At 39.2% G+C, this 19,377-nt stretch overlaps 1 long non-coding RNA gene across 1 annotated transcript; it reads right to left on the reverse strand.

The window, feature by feature from the left end:
• Positions 1-12,815: 12,815 nt before the first annotated feature.
• Positions 12,816-15,917, reverse strand: LOC310843901. Its single transcript, XR_014563760.1, has 4 exons — positions 15,664-15,917; positions 14,779-14,936; positions 13,570-13,686; positions 12,816-12,979 (listed from the first exon to the last, which is right to left on the reverse strand). It is a non-coding gene; the product is annotated as an uncharacterized lncRNA (long non-coding RNA).
• Positions 15,918-19,377: the final 3,460 nt, after the last annotated feature.

The raw sequence follows: 19,377 nt of genomic DNA on the forward strand, positions 1-19,377 counted from the left end.
ATCTTTTGAGAGCAATCTATTTTATATATAGTAAAAATGTTTTAAATAAACAAATCGAAAAAAAATATAGGTGGACTTGGGTCCAACCCTGGATTTAGGAAATCATAATTGTTTGGGGACATATTTCAGAACAGATCCAGTATAATCCAGAATGGATCTAAAAATGGTCCTGACTATACCAGAACGATGTCATCCCCTTGAAGCCAAGACCAAGAAGTTTCTAGGGAAGCTTTGGCTTTCAGGCTGCAAACCAGGCCAAATATACTTGTCCCTATGTGTGACAATTTCATAGACTTACAGAATCATAAAGTTGGAAGGGACCCCATGGATCATCTAGTTCAACCCGCTGTAATGCAGGAATATGGGGATCAAACCCATGACCTTGGCATTATATTGTCATAGGGGAGCCAGAAAAGTTGGTAGATATTATGAAAGTTCTATTCTTAAGGCTTCATGACACACAACATCCCTAGATATTACAGCTGGTGTGCAGTCTATCCAGCATGTCATTATGGGAAACATATTCTCTTTATGTTCCAGTATCCTGGACATACAATTGATGAAGCATAATAGTAAACAGAAAGCTTGCCAAAAATAGCTTTATTAATAAATAAGATATTTGAATTTGCCTCTTGGACTAAGAAACAAATGTCAAATGGAGGCCACTGGCAATTACCCTGACAAATGTCCATGTTACATATAGATGCTCTTTCACTGACCAGAATGCTAAAACTGTCAACTAGCGGTGATTTATTTCATTGGCGCAACATCTGAACAAAGGTATAAATCAGCTGGCCCTTTGTTCTAGGAGAGAGGTGTGTGGTAACATCTGGATAATCTGATATAAATTTAAGGAGGAGGTCAGCCAATAAACTGTACTGGTCTCAGGCTGGATCTTTTGAGAGCAATCTATTTTATATATAGTAAAAATGTTTTAAATAAACAAATCGAAAAAAAATATAGGTGGACTTGGGTCCAACCCTGGATTTAGGAAATCATAATTGTTTGGGGACATATTTCAGAACAGATCCAGTATAATCCAGAATGGATCTAAAAATGGTCCTGACTATACCAGAACGATGTCATCCCCTTGAAGCCAAGACCAAGAAGTTTCTAGGGAAGCTTTGGCTTTCAGGCTGCAAACCAGGCCAAATATACTTGTCCCTATGTGTGACAATTTCATAGACTTACAGAATCATAAAGTTGGAAGGGACCCCATGGATCATCTAGTTCAACCCGCTGTAATGCAGGAATATGGGGATCAAACCCATGACCTTGGCATTATATTGTCATAGGGGAGCCAGAAAAGTTGGTAGATATTATGAAAGTTCTATTCTTAAGGCTTCATGACACACAACATCCCTAGATATTACAGCTGGTGTGCAGTCTATCCAGCATGTCATTATGGGAAACATATTCTCTTTATGTTCCAGTATCCTGGACATACAATTGATGAAGCATAATAGTAAACAGAAAGCTTGCCAAAAATAGCTTTATTAATAAATAAGATATTTGAATTTGCCTCTTGGACTAAGAAACAAATGTCAAATGGAGGCCACTGGCAATTACCCTGACAAATGTCCATGTTACATATAGATGCTCTTTCAGAACCTTCACAGCTTTTGGTATTCATGTCATAGTGTCACTGCAGTTCCTTTGAATAAAACTGTGAATCTAAACTACCTTCTTTTCCTCTACAGCACTTTCCCCCAACACCTATTACTGATGCATTCTAGCAAGGCAATTTTGGAACTTTATAATGATGTTGCTTGAATCCTAGTTGTCTATAAAACAAGACCTCACTTTTCAAGGCTGGCAAACTGACATCTTCCCAAAAAGCACTTTAAGCAGTGACAAAACACATTGCAAACCTAGAATGTTAAAAGGACCACTGGTGATATATCTTGAATGTCTGAACACACACTTAATTAGTGAAGCAATAGGGAGGTTCCATGTTATAAATAAACCGAATACAAGCCAAATTCCTGCAAGCGTTCTAAAAAGTTATGTCACATCATGTAGATTGTACAACCAAACAATGACCTTTTCATTAACATGGTATGACTTGTGTCAACCCACAGCATACCATTTCTAAAGGAAGCACATTGCATGGATAAGAAAGATGTCAGCCTCTTTATCAAGGCATCAAGCACAGAACTTTGGTGACACTAACAAAAAAAAAGCTGCTTTTTCCTGGGGCAGGTGATCCTTAAAAATTCACAGCAAGTTTGAATCTATTTCAAAACAGAACATGACTGATTTGCATAATGTTTTTGGACTATATGAAAGATGCTTATGAAATTCCATTTAATCATTTTCCTGTATTTTTGTTTATAAAGCATCACTAGTGTATCAGTTATCAAGCATGATTTTTGGTAAGATTTCCTAAATCTGGAGAGACTGCTATGTATGTGCAGATTATACTATCCATAGTATAATCTATGGTTTGCTTTGCTCTGGATTTTTTTCTTCCCCAGGAGTAATGTGCCCATGACTGTGCACATTCAAACACTGCATATAACTTTGTTGAAAATGTGTTTCTGTGCATGACTGCATCAACACGGGCCTTTCCATTTTGCTTCTTTGTGACTGCGTGTAGTCTATAGGCAGTGCCATTCTTCTAGAAAAAGAGGTGCCAGAACTCACCACGAACACCTTCATTCTTAGAATAGCAATGGCGCCTACCAGAGAGGTGCCAAAACTGAATTCCAGCGAGTCCTGGCTGGGGGGGGGGACCCCTGTCTATAGGCTCATCCTTGCTTTTGAAATCTTGCAATAGGAGTCTGTGTCTATGGTAAACAATCAGATTATGATAATGATATAATATCTGGGAGTATAACATTACCCTGTGAAATCTGCAGGGATGCATTTTTGATACCATTGCTGAAGGCTATGGCTTGAACTCCCATTACAATATGAATGGTTAATACAGATCCTGAAACTCAAGTTCATAGATCTGTGCTGTGGCTCTTGTTTCTACTACATAGGGTTTTTAAATATATTTTTTAAATTGAAGCTGGAGATGCAAATCTGACTAGCATATCCTTATCTACATTTTGTTTGCTTTGTGGTATACATAGGAATCTGCATTTCCTCCCAAACCAGGCCCCTCGGTTTCATTCAAGCAAACGTGTGCTCATGCACACTAGCATTTTAACATAGTATCCCAAATTGCATTATTCATTTATGTAATGCCTAATACCCAACTAGACTAAGTGGTTTACAAGTATAAAAACCAATGACCCAAACATTAAAATGCATCCAGGCATAATTGAAATACTGTATGCAATAAAGCAATCCCATTCAAACAAGAGATTCAGGTCAAGAGATCAAGGGAATGTATGTATAATGTATGTCTTCAAAACTGGCTGGATACCAAGAGGAAGGGGTCTGTTGTATTTCAAATTGCAGTGGTAATCTTTTTCTGGATTTACTTTCCACTGTGTAGGTTGGTCTATAAAGGTAAGTGAGGCACTACCCAACCAAAACTAAGTTTGTTTTTGTAGCATTCAGGGAGGAGGAGACAAAATGAGAACCAGCTGGGTCTACCTGTCATTGTCTCTGGCTACAGCTATTATTTGGCCTCACTGCAATCCACCACATCAATTTCAGTGGGTACCAGCCACCACTGATAGGTTATCTCCTTTCCAGGCAAAATATGGTGCTTTCCACCAAGCAATTGACTGGCCATAATCTTTTCCACACCCCAACTGGCTATCATAGGGAGTCATAGGGTGAAATCTTAATCTCACTTACTAAGAAGCAAGACCCATTAAACAAAATAGGACTCACTGTAGAATTAACATTGATAGACTGGTACTACATGCTTGAGCCAAGACTTGGTTTTCAAGCCAAATTCTATTAATATTTTGAATTTTTGCTGTATAGCAGATTACCAAATTATTCCCTTCATGCATTCTAGTCCTTATATCCAATGCATTAACAGTTTTTTCCCTCCTTATCCTCAAATGTCACATGCAATATATTTTCCCTATGGATCTTTAATAGTGTGTGCCTGATATAGATTCAAATTATTTGCTTAGATTACATTAGGTAAATCCTGATAATTTTTTTTGGAAAGGCTGTTACTTTTTTTACTGCTCAATCATTCTTAAATTCAGAAAATCCTTGAGATGTTTTAGCTGATTACCATTATCTTCCGGCCTCTTTGCTGAGATGAGGTTGGCTTTCTTATTCATGGTACAAAAAAAAGCTTATCCTTTGGAGGACACTTAGAATTGTAGCAGCTTTTCACCTATTAATTTAAGAGGACTCTAGTGAGTTGTTTTACAATGTATAATTTAAAAGTGTAGGTAATGTACCCCTTTAACCTTTCTTTTTCTTTTTATCGTTTCAGTTTTGATACCTGACGTGACACTGTTACTGCTCATCAGCTGTCAGTTATCCCTCCCCTTTAAGGGTATTCCATTAAAGGAATATGGGGGTTGTGGTTCCTGTCCGAAGCCCGGGTGGTGGCTACTAGTGCCATGGCACGACCTTTCTTGTGACCCTCGGGGAGCTCCAAGTTTATGTACATCAACAGGGCTCCCCCTACATGTGGTTAACCCTTGTGAGACTTCTTGCAGGGTGGGCAGCAGTCAGATATAGTCAATTCGGGTCCAATGCCTAAAGCCAATACCACTCACATTCTGTACCCAATAAAAGTCGTGGCCTTTTTTCACCCATTTACCTAAAATACTGGTGTCCACGTGTTTTATTCATCATTGCGTGGGGCCTTGATGCACAATGTATAATTTAAAAGTGTAGGTAATGCAACCCCTTTTTCTTTTTATCTTTTCAGTTTTGATTCCTGACATGTGACCCTGTCATTTTGTATCTTTCCCCCTATTTTTGTGGTGCTCTATGGATGCATTTGTGGCTCAACTCATTTGGCCATTGGAACATTCTGCTGGGATCAGCAGAATTGGTGGGATGGAGTTCAAAGACCCAAGGCACTCATCATATCCTCACCCCTAGAATCTTATTTTTTTTTATAATATTTTTATTAAGTTTATGAAATACAGAAAAAAAGAATAGAAGACAGATATAAGAAATAAAATAAAAAAGTTACAAATTTCCATGTTCTTTTTTTCCAGCAAGTCTAATGGACTTCCCCGCATCCTCCAAACCCTGCATTCTCTGTGATACAGAACATCAGCAATTTGTTAACTTGTTTCAATACTTATTGTATCCTTCATTTTATCATGTTACCTAATTTCAAAGATGTTATAACCCAAATCTTATACATTTTCGTTTAAACACAATAAAGTTATTTCATTATTCTACCTCTGACTTCTTGTACCTTAATTTCCATTTCATTAATTTACAATTGCTGAAGCTAGAGTTTCCTAGAGGGTGCATTTTTTTAACATTCGTACAGCTTATAATGTTTTTTCAAATAGTCCTTAAATTTTTTCCAGTCCTCCTCAATTGTTTCTTCTCCCAAGTCTCGGATTCTGCCAGTCATTTCGGCCAGTTCCATGTAGTCCATCAACTGCGTGTGCCATTCCTCCAGCGTGGGTAGATCTTGTGTCTTCCAATGCTTTGCAATCAGGATCCTTGCTGCTGTAGTGGCATACATAAAAAAAGTTCTATCTTTCTTAAACACTCTCTGGTCCACCATGCCCAGAAGAAAGGCCTCCGGTTTCTTAGGTAAGGTAAATCTAAGTACCTTTTTTAGTTCATTATGAATCATCTCCCAAAAGGCCTTCACTTTCGGGCAAGTCCACCAGAGGTGAAAGAATGTCCCTTCCGCCTCTTTACATTTCCAACATTTATTGTCAGACAGGTGATATATCTTAGCAAGCTTGACTGGGGTCATGTACCACCGGTATACCATTTTCATAATGGTTCCCTTCAAGGCACTACATGCCGTAAATTTCATTCCGGTGTTCCATAACCTTTCCCAGTCTTCAAACATAATGTTATGCCCCAAATCCTGCTCCCATTTTATCATGGCGGATTTGACTGTCTCATCCTGAGTATTCCATTTAAGCAGCAAGTTATACATTCTCGAAAGTAGTTTATTTTTTGGCTCTAACAGTTCTGTCTCTAGTTTCGATTTTTCCACCTGGAATCCAACCTTCTTGTCCACTTTAAAAACCTCCTGAATTTGTGCATAGTGCAACCAATCTCGCACCTTGTTTTTTAGTTTTTCCAAGCTCTGCAACCTCCAATTGTCTCCAATTTTTTCAATTATTTCCCAATATTTAGGCCAGTAGGCCTCCATGTTAAGTCTCTTACGTGCCTTGGCCTCCACCGGTCTCACCCCTAGAATCTTACACCACTCTGAGATTAGAGTGGTATATGTAAGAATATTATCACAAATCCAACCCGCGACCCTTTTCTTATGATGTACTACATTGAAATCAGAAGTGCTTTCATCCTAAAACAGCCAAAAGAAAATTGCTTTTGTCCTTTTGTCTGATGATGATGGTAGCAATAGAAGCGTGCTCCCTTCAAAACAACAACAACAACAACAACATTTACAGCAAACATCTTTCTACTTGCATGAATGGGTTGATGATCATTCAGATTCACACCAAAGGGATGCACAATGAGAACCAGCTGCTGTGAAGTATCCTGTAAGTGTTAACTACAATATAACCACACACAATAGGAATCAGGTCTGCATGATTCTATGCAGATTACAGTGTAAAATGCCATTGATGAAACAAACAAAGGAGATTAGAGCATGGGAAATTTAAGATAAGAAAATTGCAAGCACTTGCAAACAGAGGTGGTGAAACGTAGCTCTCTGTCAAGGAAAAGTGAAAGCAAACCATGAAATGGAAATTGGTGATTATTTTTGAGCATGACAGGAAATGAAATCAAATTTCTGCACTCCCTTTTGAATGGCATTGTGAGAATTCAAAGCTGTACACCCAATGCGCTCCGTGCAAAACGTGCTTTCTTGAAAGAATAGAACATTAGAAAATTAAGCTTTAAAAAAATGGGTAAGTAGATTAAGGAAATGTGGAATGTGGGTGGAAACAGAAAGGCAACTAAAGGGCAAAGAAGTGTGGTTTGCCTTTTTCCTCTTTTGCTAAGCCTTTGGTCGCTTTTTGTTTGTTTGTTTCATACATCAAACACTTCTATCAAGTGTCACCCATACCCTCTTCAGACATTCTGAAAATGGTGGTGTAAACTTGAGACGTCAGCAGGGATAAGAGCACTAAATCCACTTTCTCAGTCAGAGTTTTATTGCAATCCAGCTCATGGAAGGCAGTCACTGGTATAAATTATTAAATTTCTTTTAAAAAGAAAAAAAGGGGGGGCATTCAGAGACAGAAAGCCATAACTTGACTGAGCAGAATCCTCCATTATGAAGCCTTAAACCTAGAAAAACAATTTGCTGTGCCAGGGTTTATCTGACAACAGAGAGATGCTAAAAAGAGAGGGACTTGCTAATTTGGCACCCACACCTCCTTGTGCTTGGTTAAGGGTGGAAAGTATTCTAATTGGAAGACCTTCCTTTAGGTAGGCTTGATACTCAGACCTACCTTCTTAAATGTAAGAAATCTTCCCATCGCAATGGAGGGTGAAATCCAACATTGTGTTTGCCAACTTCCATTCATGCAACTGGACTTCATCTTTCTTTCCTCCCTTGTTCCAAGGCACCACTGGATAAAACCCTAACCTTAGGAATTATCATGAATGCTTAGAAACAAATTCAGAGTAGGACTAGGTGCCACAGTAGGACTAGGGAGACTCAGGATAAAATCGTCACTCACCACTTAAGGCAAGCACCTATCTGTTTCATAAGGTTGTTATGGTTCAGATTATAGCTAGGCTTCTGCAAAGGGGTCTTTCTTTTCATAGTTGAAAGGAAGATCCCACAAGATGAGCAAAGATCATCTTACATTAATTAATTATATATTCCATCAAGTCTTCCCATTAATTAGGCTAATGGACTAATCAGTCAAATAGTTTTCATTATACTAGCATGGACAGAGGATTTGCCTTTTAACTATTGGCAAAGTTACCTTGTCCAATATACCATAGAAATCTGTAGAAAATCAACTTTAGAAACAACATCAATCCATCTGCTTCCACACAGCTTCAAGTAAGCTTTCTTACCTTGACCTGAAAATGTAACCTTAATCCTTTTGTCAGCCCCAGGATTCATCATATAGTACTGGCTCAAACTTACTGGAATATTACTTTAGAGTTTGTAGAAAACACAGTAGTAGATCCTCAGCTTATTATATCTGGGATTGTTTTTTTTGGAGGTGGGAGGTAGGCTCTTAAACTTTAGAGATATATCCTATCTATCCATTTGTCATTCTGGTCTCTGCTTTAAGGTCAGAATAAAAATTAAAGTTGATTTGCTCACCTGTTACCTCTATAAACCATTCAGCACTCCTCTTCTTTGAAAAAATTCCCTGCCTTTTGAGCAGTCCCAAGAAAGCTATAAAAAAAATAAGCTATTCCGTTTGTGTTCTGCCTCTGTGATAGCGACTGTTTCATCTTAATGGCTCTCTCTACCATTATCTTTCTATGTGTGCTCTATTGACCCACTGAAAATGCAACACAATTATGAAGCTTCAAAGCTATTTTATTCTCATGGGATTTGTAAGCCCAAAGAAAGTGTCACCAGACAAGCAATACGAAAGATTGGTGGCATATGGGCACATCTGCTGTTGTTGCTTTTAATCCTCCATTTTGCAATAACCAATAGTTCATGCCATGCTAAACACAATCTCTTAAAGAGCAAGATAATAGCAGGCTTGCGCTGAAATTGCTGAAGTGAGTTTTCACTTGCAAATGGCTTTTATATATACCAAGCCCGCATAAGAGGAATAATTTGGTGTCATGGACAGGAATTACCAGGAACAAAAGATTCATAACTGCAGTCAATGACATACAGATTAAATACAGAATTCCATAATCATTAATTATAATCAGTTCCTTACGGAGGGTGTAATTTCATTTAATTACACAAAAAGCTAAGATAAATCAACGTAATACCTGCCTACGGCAATTGAATTCTCATCCCTCTGTGGCATCTGAGATAGAACTCAATAGACATGTTTGAACCAGAGATCCACAGAGCATTACTATCTGCCATAAAGTACTCTTTCTTTTCTTCCACTTTTTTGACATTGATGTTTTCTGCTACCACGCTAATCTTTCAGATGTCTACTTTGCAGCCCATGACTAAGAAGTTGGTTCTCAAGATGAGCAGCTTCCAATATCCTTTGCACAGAGACCACAGATCTATTTTCATGGGGATACTGTATGATTTTTTAAAATTATTATATGGTGTTCTGTTTCACCTGAGATGGAGAGTGCTCTTGTGGAGAGGGGAGAGTGCACTTGGGCTGGAAGCCTGCTTGCGGGCTTCCCACAGGCATCTGATTGGCAGCTGTCAGAACAGGATGCTGGACTAGATGGGCCATTGGTCCGATCTAACAGCAAGGGTGCCAACTCTATGGGGCTGAGGTATATTTGCCCTCCCCCCAAATATCTCTTGGGAGGGGCCAGCCCCCCTCAATATTGAGGGAGCAGAGGTGGTGAAGTATGAAGTCAAGCACAGTGTGGCTTCAGTTGCTGTCTCCCCCAGAGCATGAAAGAGAAGCCACCAGTCATTGAAGCCGTGCCACTCTCCACACTTGGCCTCCTCCTGATATCAGATGCACAACATGTGTCACACAAGGTGGCTCCCCTCAGTCTTGCGCACAGGTTGGTGCCTCTGTGCAGAGGTTCGTCATATGTTCTTCTGAACCACAGAAATATGGACAGAAACCAACATGGCAGTTGAAAGCTAACAAAGTCTAGAGAGTAAGAAAACGAGCTGTGCACCTGATAAATTCCTGGTTCCAATTTCATTTCAGACATTTGCTTGGTTCCCTTAAGCATGTCCCTTTTCTACATAATATAGAATTAGTAATTCTTACCTTCTGTACAGGATTGTTCTAATAATTTCTGATAATTGGAACTGTGCTTAAATACCTCCACAGACATTTGATACGTTGTACAGCAGCACTGAGTAGATTGGCCAGCGCTGCAGAGCAGATATCACCAGCAAACCTTCTTAAAAATTTCCAGGAAATGTTTCTGAGTGACTAATCTCCAATAAAAGGAGTCACTTTGCACACATTCATTTAATTGAAGAGATGGATGACTCTACGTATGTGACTGTAATCAATAAATCATGCCTTCCAAGAACGCCTCACATTTAATACCCTATTAACAGCTTGACATAGGACTGTTACCACCATTGCACATCTGCAATGAATATAGGAGAGTTGGAATCATACTTCTGGGCATCCTCTCCATACTCCTAACTTCTGTGCATTGTTTTGAATGATCAGAGAGGCTTACATGAATAAACAAGACTTGTCTATAAGTGGGGCACTCCATTTACTTCTTGCAGTTCCTGCCTACAAGCACAGACTACTGTGCACACATTTGAACAATGTGTGGAGACTGAATGTATAGAACAGACTAAGTCTTGATCACACACACACATCAAGTATAGACAATCAAACAATTATTGATTACGTGGTCACAGACCTGCTGAACCTGCATATATGCAGTGAATATCTACATGGAACAAAGGTGTTTGTCAAAAATATGTGATGAGCATTTCATCTTATTTTGTCCTGTTAAAGATGGATCAAGAGCTACCATATTTTGTCATCTATAAGATGCCCCCTATTTTTGGAGACTCCGATTTAAGAAAATGGGGAGAGATACTATCCGTGTATAAGATGATCCCAAATTTTGAACATTATTTTAGAGTTTAAAAAACATTGTCTTATACATGGAAAAGCATGGTAATTCTGGTGAATGCACCACTAGCACAAGGGCTGTGCTCTTTATCTCAACAGAATCCATTCAGTCAAAACTTTTCCTTTGACTTTGAGCACTTCAGACTGCAGAAGGCTATAAAGAGAGCAGGCTATAAAGAGCAGAGTGGGTGCCCATTGCCTGTGATGAAAACAAACAAGGGTTTATCCCCCATACTACTAGAAACTATGGCTTTGTGCTAATGAACATAGACTTTTCAACTCATTGGAACAATATATATTGAAAAAAGTCTTTTGTTCCAGCTGTAATTTACCAAAAGAAAAAAGTGAAGAAAATGTTGATTAGGGAGTTAAACTGGATTGAACCAGGGATATGATGCTATAATGAACAAGGCTGCATAGGACATGGCCTTGATTGATTTATATAGGATACAGTATAATGTAGTTGGCTTAAAAAAATTAAAAACTGCTTGATGCTATCCCCATGTAGCTTTAAAGTCCATGGGTTAAAATATTTGGAAATGGACATTTATTCAGTCCAGGATCAGAGATGCTTGAGGAAATAGAATCTTTGTGAATGTTGATATGAATGGACCTGATCCACATCACCTGGACTAATGCAGGGAGCAGAAGTTACTCCTCTGGCTTTTCCACTTCCTGAATATTCCAGTATTGTTATTTTTTTAAAAAAAGAAAATGCAGAAATGTGACAGAATGCATTTGTGAATGAACAAAGTCAAGGGAGACACAGATTGGTAATAGATTGGGCCATACACAGAATAAGCAAACAGCACTGAGGAATACAAATGCATACCTGCCCTTATTGCTCAGGCTCAGAGTCTCTGCAATAGTCCAGCATACATCATTTTCAACTGATAGAAATGCTCTTTCTTGCTGTGTGGGTAGGTCTCCGTTTTCTTTGTTACAAAAGCCTGCTGTGAAGTTGTTTGCTTTCCTATATAATTAGGATGATACAACACTTGCAACACTGAATCGAAAATCTGGGTGTGGGTGAAAAGGGGAATATGCTGTTTGCATTTTTAAAAAACCCCACACCCACACAAAAGCTAAGGTAAGCCATGTTCCGTGCCCAATAAACATGGGACATCTTTGCCTGGTTGTGCTGTGGCCCATAGACTGCAGCAAAATACTGGGCAAGATTTTGTCCAGTATCTTCTCTGTGTGATGGGCTCATAGGAAGAAGTTGTCCCATGAGTCCTTGCTGAAGAGGAGAGGAGAAAGCTTATATAAGGCTGCTTTCCCTGGATCTTACAGCCATTTTGCTTTGAGAGCTTCCTGCCAACCTATCTTGGGGTTAGAGCCTGGCCAACTGGCTGGCTCCCATCATACAGGTTTGGAGAGATTCAAACTCAGTGGATACATTCCATCAACTTGGGGCTTGTGGAATGATGAACTGATCCTGGGACCCAGTGCCATGCCAACCCTTGCCCTGCCTGCTGCTGCTGTCAATACAGATTTGCCCTGATTTCATCCCATCACCATGGTACAGTCTGGTTATTTTGCTGCTCTCATGGGTCGCATAATGTGCCTGCCTGGGCAAACAGTATTAAAGCAGAGCTACATATAAACTGATATTAATATACAATGCTTAATCCAAAGTGATTTCTTTGTGTCAAGAACATGTATGCTGTGAACACAAAAGAGTTTTCATTGTTTCCAATATTATTTTTCTTTTACAAATATGAACTCATGGAGTGTCAAGAAATTACTGTTCAGTTTAGATACAATTATGCAACATTTGGCTTTTCTCCCCAAGGTTATCCAGCTATTTTAGAACAGTTTGAGGTTCTTAAGCTTTTGTGGCAATGACTTAAATAACATAATTTTCTTCACCTGTCTTCTTGCCTAGCCAAAATGATCAATTTGAAAATTGTCCTCTTCCTCTCCATATCATTTACATATATCAAGTCTTCAGAATATTAAACCTAAACTCCTTTTAACTGTCTTTCAACAGAGTCTTCTCTTCTTTTCAATATATTTTAAGTTGAATATATTATGTTCAGCATCTATGAAAATTGAATAATCATAAGTAGAACAGGGTTGTTTTCACATTTATTTTTCTAAGTATTAAAAATGGCCTCTCATTTTCAAAGTCACCTCTGCCACTGTCCAACTAGTTGTGAACATATTGTTATTGTCTCAACGTTGTGCTTTTGTTGCCATATTCCACCTTTACGCCTGTGTGGCCCAATACATTTTGCTGCCTGACGCAGACAAGAAAACAGTGTTTCCCCCTGTTATGTTTCACTCCTAAAAAACCACAAAACCCTCAAAACATTTGCCTAGCTGGGTGGTGAAGAGACCTTTCATAGCTCTTTGCATCAGCCTGGGAAGTTTGTACAAGCAGAGATGCTGAGCACCATCCACAAATGTGACTACAACTCCCCTCCAAGGTCCTCTGGTGTCAGAACAATGGGAGAAGAATTGACGCCCAAATAAATAGATAAGAAGGGTGGGAGGCTGGACTTCACAGCTCTGGTAAAAAATACTCCACCCCAATGCAAAACTGTCGCCTCTGCCAGCCACCCCCTCCCAAGGGTGCAGTCCTGGGAGCCCAAGGCAGGCCCAGCTTGGCTGGATGGGGCTGCCATTGGTTTCCAGATGACCCTGGACCAGTCCTCACTTGCTGCTAATAGCACAGACCCCAGCATGCCTTCTCAGAAGAAAGCCTATTTAAATTCATCTGGGTTTACTCCGAGATAAAATCCTCTACAGGATTGTACCCTAAGGACTTTCTAGTGATTCGTATAGCACAGGCCTCCAGTTGTTTGGCCCTGAACATCAACATCCTTACATGGATGCCAGTTGAATTCGAAGTTTATTAGGAATTTTCTTCTTCTTCTTCTTCTTCTCCTCCCCTGCATCCTTTAATGTGGAAGAATATCCTTGTTGGATTGTGTTGGCTTCCTTTCTGGCGAAAATCAAAGGGCATAAAAGAAAAAGAAAAAAACAATTGACACAACTACGAAAAGGGATATCCAGCAAGAGATGGCATGACAACTTGGTTCTGCCTCCCCACAGAATTGTAGACTTGGAAGGTAACCCAAGGGTCCAACCCCCTGCTGTGCAAGAACCACAGCTTTGATTTGTAGTCTTACTGCAACATGCAATTTATGGCTACAATCCACTGCACCCATCCTTATTATTACAATCATTTTATTATCCTGAAGAGTAGCAGTGTAGTGCTATAGCAGAAAACAACAATAAAAGCATCCTATGACACATTAAAGACTTCACAAATTTAGTATGAATTTACTATAAATACTATACTGTGATATTTATTGATAAAATTTCAAAACACTAAAGGAAAGGAATCAATTAGTGCATTTAAAACTTGCTCCATCTTCCATGTTGAAAGTATGTGCCGAATACGTGTGAGAGATGTTTGAGGCCCAGTCATAAAAGAGAGGAGCACTAAATCATATGCATGAATCAAGATTGAGATCGTTCTCTTGCTAATTACTGGAGGTCAGGCATTTGCAATGGCTAAATATGACACCAAATCATTAATATAAAACTCTAAAAGATTGTGAGCCAGAATGCAACCTTGTTTCACTTCTCTCTGTGCTTTAAAAGCATTTACTTGGTGGCATACGGGAACACAAAAATATACTGGATATCCTGAAACATTTCAACCCAGTTTAGGAATAAATGTTTGTGCCTGTTTTAAGTAAAATAAATGGGCAGTAAAGTCAGAACCATGGGTGCCTTACAGAAGCCCCAGTGTCAGAAATAATTACCATTCTCATATACCTTCTTGATGATCCATTTGTTCATGGATAGATTAAATGCAGAATACAAAGACATAGATAATAGACTTTGCCAATAATGACCTGGCAAACCTGACTGTGCATGAATAGGATGTCACATTAATGTATGAAAAATGTACCTGTCAAAAGTTGTTTTACATGAATTTGACACCAACCTTTTCTAAAAGCATTTTGATTGATAAGGCAGCCTTGAAATACAATAAAAAGAAATGTAGTGTTCGATATCTTAGTACCTTTTGTTACTTGCCTCTTGGATCCCTTGTAACTTTTACTTCATTTTAACTTTCTTTGCAGATTAAAATTGAGAGTCCTCCTCTGCTTGTCTTCCCTGACTCTCCTATGTGGACAATAACATAACTGGACCACCAGGGGGCAGAGGTACCTGGAAAACCTGAAATGAAACAAGTTCTGTAGGATAAGAATCTCTCTCTCTCTCTCTCTCTCTCTCTCTCTCTCTCTCTCTATATATATAATGATTTTTATTGGTTTTTACACATGGTTTAGAACACAACATCCAACTTTTGTATAACATAATCAACTCCTGGCTATCACAGCCTGAGACTTCCCTCTTCCTCGACTAGTGGTTTTCTAACTTACTCTCTATTATTGCACTTGTTATTTTAATTATTACTGTTATATCCCTATCATAAATAAACAAAACAAAAATTATTCTTTGCAATAATTTATACTATTAACCTACAAAACTTCCTGCAACCCTACTAGGCAAGTCAATTGTTTACAATTATCTTTCAAATATCTTTCAGAAAACTCCGATCTTGCTGGTTCCGAATTTTCCCTGTTAGTTTCGCCAGCTCAGCATAATCCATCAATTTCATCTGCCAGTCTTCTTTCACTGGTAATTATTGTAGGATAAGAATCTTACCCATACTCACTATTGGGCATTATAAGAGAAAAGGTGTTGTTGCTGTTGTAAAATAAATAAATGCCATAAAATATTTTATTCTCTCAATCTTAGTGAGGAGGCGGGAAAAGCAATATAGATTCTAGGGTGTCTTTGTTCTAAACTCCATGCTAGTGTTTGTTATACTTGACCAGAGAACCCAAGAAAACCAGGATATAACCATCAGAAGTAAGGCTTGAGTCCTATATCCACTTACCTGGGAGTAAGTCCCATTGAATTTAAGGGATTCAATAGTCATATAAAGGACTGTGTTATTCTCATGTATTCGTGAAGCAAACACTCTTCAGCTGTTTCCCTTGTTCTCTGAATATGCTTTAAAACCTTTCTTTTTCTTGCCTTTTACAACTATTGCAGCTTCACAAAAGCTCTGCACCTCAGACATATAATGGGTTCCAATTGTGATTTCACCTGAGTGTCAGCAACAGTTGCTACACATGAAGTAGCACTCTCCTTGACAACAAATGGAGAATAATAGAATCATAGACTTATAGGGTATCATCTAGCTCAAAACCCTGCAGTGCAGAAATCTTTTGCCCAACCTGAAGCTAGAACCCACAACCTTGAGATTAAGAGTCTTGACTTCCGGAGGCGGCGCGAACGACAATGGCTGCCCTCTTCTAATTGTGAAGGGGGAGCTCCGCAGAAACGGGTCGTCCGCTACGGCGAAGCGGAGACCCACATCGGAAAACCACAGGCAGCAAAAGCCTGTGGCCGTGGGACTCGGCGGGCACCAGAAGCGCCCCCTGAAATGGTGAAGAGACCCCGTAAGGGGTTTTGGAACGTGGAAGGGCTGGCGCGGTGCTGTGAGTCGATCGCTCTTTCTGTGGAGTGAAGCCGCGTAGCTGCTGTCGGTGAGCACTGACCTTTTTTCCTGGGAACATCCGATTCGAAAGCAGCAACCCGTGAGTAAGAAAAGATAGAAGAATTGGAGGCTAAATTACTGTTAATTCGGCTAAAAGCGGGAGACGCAACCAGGAAGTCCGTCTCTCGCCTCTGCTTAAGATCTAAAGCAAAAGACTTTGATGCTTGGAGCCTTTGAAAAGGCGCTAAAAGCAATCAATCTGTACATCTACTGGAGCTGTTTTTATGGAGATCTAGGATTTAATTGTTTAAGTGATCTACTTTTTAGTATGGACTGTGCTTTACCTCTTCTGCTGGAACTACAATTTTACAGAGAAACCCAGGCAGTCGGACTGCCTGTTTGACAGAACTGTCAGATTGCAAATTTTGACACTTTGTTGCTTTGGCTTGCTACAAGTTGGGTGTTATTGGAACTGTTATACTGAATCATCTTTTCTGGCACTTGCTGGAGACATTGTTATGTTTTTAAAACCAACTCTGCTAACTACAGGAAAACTGAAGGTTCTTTGGAGACTAATGGCTGTTTGCACATTGTTTTAGAAGTATCAGAACTTTGAAAGGACTGGAGTTTTAAATAATAGATTTTAACAATTTGACTTCTTCCCTCAAAACACATTTGAACTCCCTCTAGAGGATTTTGGACTTACAACTGCATGTGACTCTGCTTTCTCTTTCCCTTCCTCCTATCTGACTGTTTACCCTCTGGGCTGGTGGATTCCTATGGGAACACACTCAGTTTGACCTTGACCAGCTGACAGAATTGGAATGAGTGGCACTGGGAAAACAAGAGCGGCTAAAGCTAAAGCTAAACAAACAACTTTGACTTTAACTTCACAGCCGCGTAGATCATCTGTCCCTGCTGTTTTGGAAGTGGAAGAAGGAATTGAGCAACCTTTGCTGGAAGATATGGCAGCAGGAGGATCCACTTCAGTACTAGATAAAATCTTTGAAAAATTGGAGGCTTTGGACAAAAAAGCGGATGAGCAAACGGCTAAGATTGACCAAAATACAGCCAGTGTTAATAAATTAACTGAACAAGTTACTTTGAATGCACAATCAATTGGCAAATTATTTGAAGCCACCGCAGAAAATCGAAAACTGGCAGAGGAAGCCAACCAAAAAGCTGAAGAATTGAAGCAGGAGGTAAAACCATTGCATAAGCAAATTGGAGAACAGCAGGCCTATCTGTCTATGATAGAACTACGGGCTCGGGAAAATAATTTGAGATTGAGGTCAATATTAGAACTTGAACAAGGGAATTTAATTGAGTTCCTGACAAAAGAATTTTCCAAGTTTTGGCCTTTGGAGGAAGAAAAGGACTTTAAAATTGTGACTGCTTTTAGACTTGGAAAATTAACAAGGAAAGACAGGCCCAGAGACTGTTTGATTACTTTGAGATCTAAGGAGGAAAGGGACAAAATACTAGGCCTACATTACGAAAAGTCACTTGAAATTTTGGGTAGAAGAGCAGAGATCTACAAAGATATCCCAAAACAACTTCTGGACCTTAGATCCACCTACCCTGAGTTAGTAAGATTGCTGAGGAGCAATTCAATTGTTTTTAGGTGGGAATTTCCCCAAGGATTATCTTTTACATTCAGAGGGAAGAAAGTGAAAATTAAAACAGCCGAGGATAAAGAAATTTTTTTGAGTACCTACGGAGAGGACCTTCAGAAAGGGATCGAAAGACCTTCAGGGTCTGGACCATCGCCTGCACCTACACCTACACCTTCGGGGTCTGAAGACCAGGAGAAAAAGATACCACCACTAGAGGAATAACAGATTTGTCCAGGATGTCTCTGCAACTTCTGAGTTGGAACATCAATGGCGCCAACTCTCCGGAAAAAAGGAGAAGAATATTTCACATATTGAAAAAAGAACAATTGGACATTATTTGCCTGCAAGAAACACATGTGACCAGGCTCCACAGAAAAGTGTTAATAAATAAAAGATTAGGCCAATAATTTATCTCTTCGGACCGAGTCAAGAAAAGAGGTGTGGTGATATATGCAAAAGAGAGCCTGTCACCAAAATTTTTATTTAAAGATGAACAAGGAAGAATTTTGGCAATTGAGATACAAAACCAAGGAGAAAAGTTTTTGATATTAGGAATCTATGCGCCAAATGAGGGGAAATCGGAATTTTATAAGAAGCTGCATGAGATAATGCTGGACTATCTGAACTATGACAACATCATCATGATGGGAGACATGAATGGGGTGGCATTGACCAACATGGATAAGTCACATAGTCAAAATGTGACAAAAGATGGCAGACTACCTAAAACATTTTTTGAACTGACTGACAATATGGACTTGATTGGCATTTGGAGAACAAAGAACCCCCTGGGAAGAGAAGGAACATTCTTTTCTGAAGCCCAACTGACATGGACAAGAATTGACCAAATATGGATAACTAGAGGTCTGGCACCTGAGACTAGAAAAGTGGAAATCTGCCCAAAGACCTGCGCCGACCATAATGCCGTAAAGATGGATACGAGACTAACTCCAACCGGCTCCTTCAGATGGAAGATGAATGACAATTTGTTTAGAGATCAGGAGATTACTAAAAAGGCCCAAAAAGCTTTGAAGGACTATTTTGAGATAAATTTGAACACTATGGTGGAAAAAAGAATCATCTGGGACGCAAGTAAAGCGGTTATGAGGGGGTTCTTGATACAACAGAACACTATAAAGAAAAGAACACAGAATGAGAAAAAGGACAAGATCTTGGAGAAAATCAAAAATTGTGAGAAGAAGTTAAGATCGAGACCGAAGTCAAAAGAGATTTTGAGAGAAATTAAACTTTACCAAGCACAATATTCTAAATTGATAAATCAGGAAGTGGAGTGGAAAGTTAAGCTAATGAAACAAAGATCATTTGAATTGGCAAATAAATGTGGGAAACTGTTAGCATGGCAGTTGAAAAAGAGACAAAAATTAAATACGGTCACAAATTTAGAGATAGAAGGAAGAAATATTCAGAATCCAATGGAGATCAGAAAGTGTTTCCAGAGATATTTCAAACAATTATACACCCAAGGGCCGCA

Source organism: Podarcis gaigeae (assembly GCF_964106915.1).
Source record: "Podarcis gaigeae genome assembly, chromosome: 4".
Taxonomy (NCBI): Eukaryota; Metazoa; Chordata; class Lepidosauria; order Squamata; family Lacertidae; genus Podarcis; species Podarcis gaigeae.